This window comes from Crotalus tigris, unplaced genomic scaffold, assembly GCF_016545835.1.
Source record: "Crotalus tigris isolate CLP2741 ecotype Arizona unplaced genomic scaffold, ASM1654583v1 scf7180000018055.714482, whole genome shotgun sequence".
Classification (NCBI taxonomy): Eukaryota; Metazoa; Chordata; class Lepidosauria; order Squamata; family Viperidae; genus Crotalus; species Crotalus tigris.
Window position 1 is genome coordinate 154337 of NW_024096798.1, and position 7102 is coordinate 161438.

Sequence of the window (7102 nt, forward strand, 5' to 3'; positions counted from 1 at the left end):
AAACTACTACCAACATATAAGCATTTGTTCTATACAGCGTTCCGCTCCCCAGTGCTTCCACTGTTTGCTGGCTTTTGCTTTGCCAGCAATGTTATATAATCCTCTAGGTACTTAGGAGATTTCTTTGCTCTCTGTGACCTTCTCAGCTCTGGGTTACTAGTAGGAGTTCCCTGACTGGAGGGAGATGTGAGCCTGTTCTCCTTATTTTGTCTTGGTGCCTTCCAAGAGCTGTGCCCTGATGCCTGGCCTGCTTGCTCGCCCACCGGGCTCGTCAGGCCAGGGCTTCTGTCACTTTGTGACCTGGTTGACCTGCCTAGCTGTAGACCCTCGGGCCCCCTGAAGTGATAGCCACTGCTGGGCGTCTCTGTTGAACCTCCTAGGTCCGTCCAAGACCTGTCAGGAGGCTGTCCATTCCCTGAACCCCGTTCTGTGTCCGGGCTTGTGTGGGTTTCTGTACCTTCCCAAAACTCAGTTATTCCCTGATTTGGGCTAGAGGTGTTGTAGTCGGGACTTGGTTCCTCGACCACCTCCCTGTATGTTTGACCCCCTGTAGGATTTGGGGTAAGGTCAGGCCAACCTTGGGGATTGTGTGCCAGCTCTCTTGCGGGGAATGATTTGTTGGGATGCCCCCGGGTATCCTCCGTGACTGGAGTGCTGTGTGATGTGTGTGGAAAGTGAGTATGCCCCCGGGGTGACTCCCTGGCTGGAGTAGGCGTGGATGCCTGGTAGTTGGTAGGCTCATAGAATTCTTGTTCGGAGCTCTCGCGGAACCCTGGGATGGGCCGTTTGTGGCTCCATCAGTGGAGATGGGCAGCAGCTCGTGCCCTTCCCTTTGCTCCAAAGGGTCCCCCTCCCCCCCTGGAAAAGACCCAGGAGTCTCAGCTGGAAGATGCCGCCTAGGGCGGAGTTGGTCGATGTGCCTGCGCAGGACACGACCGTTGTCCAGAGCTACCTCGTAGGATAGGGGAACCGTGACCCTGGAGACAGAAGCGGGGACCCATGTATAACCAGGCCCGTAATTGCGAGTCCAGACCGGGGCACCCTCAAGTAGTTGTCTAGGTGTCCTAGGATGTGAGGTAGATGAAGGCAATCTGTCCGGATGCAACCGGTCAAGTTTAGTAGTAAGTTGACGCCCCCAACGAAGTTCAGCTGGACTTCTCCCCGTAGAAGTGGACGGTGTGGTGCGATAAGAAAGGAGAAAGTCAGCCAACCTGTGATGCCAGTCCCCGTAGGTGAGTCTTTTCAAGGCGTCCTTTGTGATGCGCACCATGCGTTCAGCCATACCGTTGGTGGACGGGTGGAAAGGCGCAGACGTGGCATGACGAATCATGTTAGCCTGTAAAAAAGCTTGGAATTCGGAGGAAGTGAATTGAGGGCCGTTGTCGGACACAATGACATCTGGCAGCCCGTGTGCAGCAAAAATCCCCCTCAGTACCTGAATAGTCTTTGCAGTGGTGGTGGATGAGACAGGTACAACCTCAAGCCATTTCGAGTGGCTGTCAACAAGGACCAAGAAGAACTGGCCCTGAAAGGGCCCAGCGTAGTCAATGTGCACCCTAGACCATGGGGACTGTGTTTCCTCCCATCTGTGCACAGGAGCTTGGGGCATCTCTGGGCGAGATCGTTGGCACAGGTGGCATGCATGCACCTTAGCCTCAATATTTTTATCTAAACCAGGCCACCATAAGTGGCTGCGTGCAAGAGCCTTCATACGAACAATGCCAGGATGACCCTCGTGGAGGGATTCCAAGACCCTAGTCCTCATTGAGGTGGGAATGACAACTCTGTTTCCCCAAAGCAAACAACCCTGAGAAAGGGACAGCTCGTTCCTTTTGGACCAGAAACTCTGAAACTCAGGACTAGGGCAGTGCTCAGGCCAACCAGACAAAACCCAGGAACGGACACGTGAAAGTGTGTGATCTGTACCTGTTTCAGCGGCAACATCCCTGGCACTAAGAGGGAGCTCGGGCAAGGCTTGGATTGATAGAATGTTGACAGCTGGCGCAGGGTCAGCTTCTACTACTGGCAGAGGCAATCTACTGAGGCCATCAGCATGGCCCATTTCTTTCCCAGGCTTGTGGAGTAAAGAAAAATCATATGCAGACAAAAAAATAGACCACCTAAGCATTCTAGGGGAAATGATTTGGGGAGTCTGCTTACGTGTGGTAAACAGTCCCAGCAGAGGCTTATGGTCAGTGAAGACCGTGAAATGCCTGCCATATAGAAAATCATGGAATTTTTTAATTCCCGCAACAACAGCCAGAACCTCCCTGTCTATCTGAGCGTAGTTGCGCTCGGCAGAAGACAATGTTCTTGAATAATATGCAACAGGAACCTGAGTTCCATCAGACCTGAGGTGGCTCAGGACAGCTCCAACCCCGTAAGGGGACGCATCACACGTGATGCACACAGGAAGAGACTCATTGAAATGTGCAAGTACACTGTTAGAAGTGAGCAAGGCCTTGACTTCGTTAAAGCAGGCCTCATGCGTCTGTGACCACCGCCACACTGCTTGCTTGTCTAGTAGCCTGTGAAGAGGCTCAGCTACACTAGCTTTATGTGGAAGAAAAGAATTGTAGAAATTCAGGAGACCCAGGAAGGCCTGAAGTTCGGCCTTGGACTTTGGCCTAGGTGCTTCTAAAATGGCAGTTAGTTTGGATTCAGCAGGGTGAATTCCAGCAGCATCAATTTTGAAGCCCAGAAATTCAGTAGAAGGCACCCCCAATTTTGCATTTGTCTTTTTTGAGCCTGAGGCCTGTTTTCCTGAACCTTAACAGAACAGCCCTTAGCCTTTCAGCTAGAATGTGTGTGGAGTCTCCTGCAATTAAGACATCATCAAAGTAGGGGCAAACCCCCGGTATGCCCCGCAGTGTGTTTTCCATTACGCTTTGGAAAATCCCAGGAGCGACATTCACTCCAAACTGTAGCCTTTTTACCTTAAAGGCTCCCCTGTGGGTCACAATAGTCTGAGCTATAGCAGCATCATCATCAACAGGCAGCTGTTGATACGCTTGAGCTAGGTCAAGCTTTGCAAAAACGCCCCCCCCCCCTTGAGGGAGGCCAGAATATGACTGACCACAGGAACAGGATAGGCATGTTGCTGCAATGCCTTATTCAGAGTGCATTTGTAGTCAGCACAAATGCGAATGTCCCCATTTGCCTTTAGAGGCGTGACAATGGGGGTCTCCCAAGGACTGGAATCAACAGGTTCTAGGATTCTCTGTTGAATCAGTTTGTCTAACTCAGTGTCAATTTTACTCTTTAAAGCAAAAGGGACCTTCTTGCTTTAATTCTAATGGGAGTGACAGTGGGGTCTAGCTTTAAGGACACAGGGGGTCCTTTGAATGTGCCCAGCTGGGGGCTGAAAACATCTGCAAATTCTTTGCAGACTTCCTGTAGGTCGAGTGTTTGTAAGCTGTTGAGTCCTGTGACGTGTATCCCCAGGGCCTCAAACCAATCGAGTCCTATGAGACTCGTTCGTTCACCCCCTACTACTAATACGTCTAGTGGACCTTCAAAACTCTTGTATTGCACGTTAAGGGTGGCCTCCCCCTTAACACACACTCTTGAATTTTGAAAATCTGTTAACACAATGTCAGAAGGCCTTAACTTGGCCTGAGTTCCACTACCGGAACAAATCTTCCTAAATGTATGCAAGGAGATAATTGAAAAGGCAGACCCTGTGTCTAGTTCCATAGATAATGGAACCCCTTGTAGCTTCACCTTGAGTGACAGCTTTTTCTTAATTGGCTTGTGTGTGCCTGTCCTAAGGATGCTTCTTCGCAAAGCGCAAAACCCTACCCTATTCTGGCTGGGGAATCTGGTACCTTTCAGGCGCGGTTCTTCCTGAGGTTGTACCTTTCGTCGGCCCAGACACACAGCTGCAATGTGTCCTTGTTTGCCGCATGCCCGGCAGGTAGCGGAGCGGAACTTGCAGTCGGTTCTCCTGTGGCGACCTCCACAGCCGATGCACTTGAGCGGAGCTGAAGAGCTTCCCTTCTGTTTTTCTTCCTTCGTGGGGTGGAGACGGTCGACTTCCTCGTCCGGATCCTCCTCGGAGTTTCTTTGGACGTCTTCCTGGTGCACGGATGCAACCTCTGGACTGTTTCTGATCGGCCGCATGTTCTTGACAGCGCCGCCTGCTGCTTCTTCTGCGGTGACTTCCCTTAAGGCATCTTGGTAGGACAATTCTTCTTTAGCGAAAAGTCTCTGTTGTAGATCTCGATGCCTTAACCCGCACACGAATCGGTCCCTCAATCGTTCTTCGAGGTCTTTGAACTCGCAGTGCTTGGCGGCCTTACGTAATGCGGCGATGTATTCTTTGGCCGACTCACCGGGCCGTTGATCCCTCTGCTCGAAGGTGTGGCACCATGCGATGACGGACATCTTGGGGTGGAAGTGCTCCTTCAGTAGCTTCTTCAGATCTGCGTAGCTGACAGACTCTACTGGAACAGGTGCTGCAAGGTTTTCTGCGATGTCGAAGGCGTCTTGACCGCAAACACAAAGCAGGGTGGTAGCCTTCAAGCTCTCTTCCCTCACTTGGTTTGCCTTGAAGTAGTTCTCCACCCTGGCTACGTAGGACTCCCACCGTTCTGGATGTGAGACGTCGAACTCCGAAAGCCTTCCGATTTTCGCCATCTTCAGGAGACGGGTCTATCAGCCAGCCTACCCCCGAATGCGCACTGGATTGGCGGGCAGCTGCCGAGTCGACGCCGTTCCGCCGCTCAGGACTCACTTGGGTAAGCTTACACTTCTTCCTTTCCAGGCGGTGTAAGGCAATCCCACCTTCGTCGCCAGTGTTGAGTCCTTGGCGCAAAGCAGACACGAGAAGCAGTTGGAGTTCTCAGTTTTCTTTATTCTGCGTTCAGCTTACAAGTAGATGGCTTCTTAGCTTCCCAAACGCTCGCAGCCTCTTATATAGGCAACTCCCAGGTAAATGTGTTACTTTTCCCGCGCCAGCACCCGCGCATGCGCACGGCGCTGGCGACAGCCTGTCTGGTCCCGGGCAGCCTTGCACCTGCCCGGGACTGCCTGCAAACGCCCGAGCCGTTTGCAAGGCTCGGGACATAACAATACACTAACTCTAGCATGTTGTAACGTGCTCATCCCAGCAGTTCTTCAGGAGTAATAAAAAGTCCTATATGAGATTGTGTCCCTGTGGACAAGGCACCACTGAAACTACAACTCGTGTCCTACTGTATTGCACCATCTATAAGGACTCACAGATTCATTTTATAATACCTTAATTGACAAAATATCCTGGAAATTCCAGTGTTTTATTACTACTACTATCTGATCAGTATGATGCAATTTTTTTATTGTAGCTATATTTTTTATTGCTATATTGTCCATAAAATTAGGCAAACCTTGGTTACCCATTGATGCTTTCACCATCAATTGTAACACATCCTGTCATTCTGTCCTGTTCTGCTCTGTTTTCATTTTGTTCAGTGTTTCACTTTTATTCCGGTCTGTGATCATAATAAAGATTGGTGATGAATAAGATATGTCATGTGGATGTAGCCATGCCCAATACATTTTCTAATTTTGTACAATCTAAAATATACTGAATCGTTCATTAACCAAGCAGCTTAAGTTCACAGAAACATAATGAGATGTACAGAAATTAATTAATAAAGGGAAATATTTGTAGCTCGGGGTTGAAATGAGGGGTCCCTGGTGTTCCCTGAGCTTGGCTCTTTTCTTGCAAAACCAAACTTAGAGAGCACCAAGGACCCCTCAGAAAATAACAAATGTTAATACTAATATTTGCTGATGAAACTGCTAAGTTCTCACGTATCATAACAAAAGAAGAATTAATAATAGGTATTTAGAAATCCTATAGCTTTCTTGCAAAATTTCAGGATTTTGTTTTATTTATTTATATCCCACCTTTATTATTTTTATAAGCCACTCTAGGGGGAGAACATAAAACTAATACCCCTTCTTCCTGCTATTTTCCCCACAAAATCAACCCTGTGAAGAGAACTGGCCCAAGGTCACCTAATTGGCTTAAGTCTGCAATTACAATTAATGCTGAGAATGAGATTTTTATCATTTGAGATCTCCTAAAGTTTCTGTTGTTTTAAAACGTGAAGAAGCAACTAAAACCACAAGTGGTAACATTATGAGATGTGCACATTTATTCATATAGAGAAACCAGAAAGTTGAACTCAATGAATTCTGGGTCAGGTTATTAAATGGACCACCTGGTTTCCAAGATTTCTGACCAGCCAGAACAGGCCAACAATGTTGGGACACTCTTTTTAATTAAGGAATGCCGTAAGGGATCCAGAAAGTATGCCTTCTTTCTTGTGGAACCTGTCCTCATGAATAAGGTTCCTTCTGAGAGCTGTGTGGTTCTCAACCTAATTGCATTCCAGAAGACTTTGAAGACCTAGCTGTTTTCCCAGACATTTAAGTATACAGTTCCCACTTGCTTTCTCCAGGATATGTCCAGGAGCCTTTTGCAATAGGACACTTCATTCACTTCAGTCTGGGAGGAGTCATTCAGCAAGATCTGAAGAGGCAACCTTGAAGGTGATCAAACTGCAAACATGTTGAACACGGCAGAGATCATAACATGTAACAAACAAGACCCTCTTTTTTGTATTACATTTGTGATACAGTTGTGATTACAGTTTGCCTGGGTGCAAAGGGTAGCAGCAAAAATCAGAGCATCTTCTTTCTGCTTTGTGCTTCAGTTCATGCCAAAAAAAGGTGGGGTAGGTGTCATTGTAATTGTAATTGTTCTGTAAAAGTTATGGTGTTAATATAAATGAACCTTTCTGTTGTGTCCTGAGCCTGAAAAAGCAGGTTCAGGACGTTACTTTGGTCCAAAAGCTGCCCAAAAGCTGCCCAGGACCAGACTGAGTGGCTCCAGTCTTGCGCACATGCGCAAGGCACAAAAGCGCTCCACTTTATGTTGCCATTGTGTCCGGGGCTCTGGGCAGATAAAGAGAGGCCTGCATGCCGTTGCTCGTTGTTGTGGTTTTGCTGTTAAACAAATAAGGAGCTGTTAGCTGCACAATGAGTCTTCATCATTCGCCCATGATCAAAGGACTTAACACTTTCCTTCAGTATAAGTATAAAAGGAGGGTCA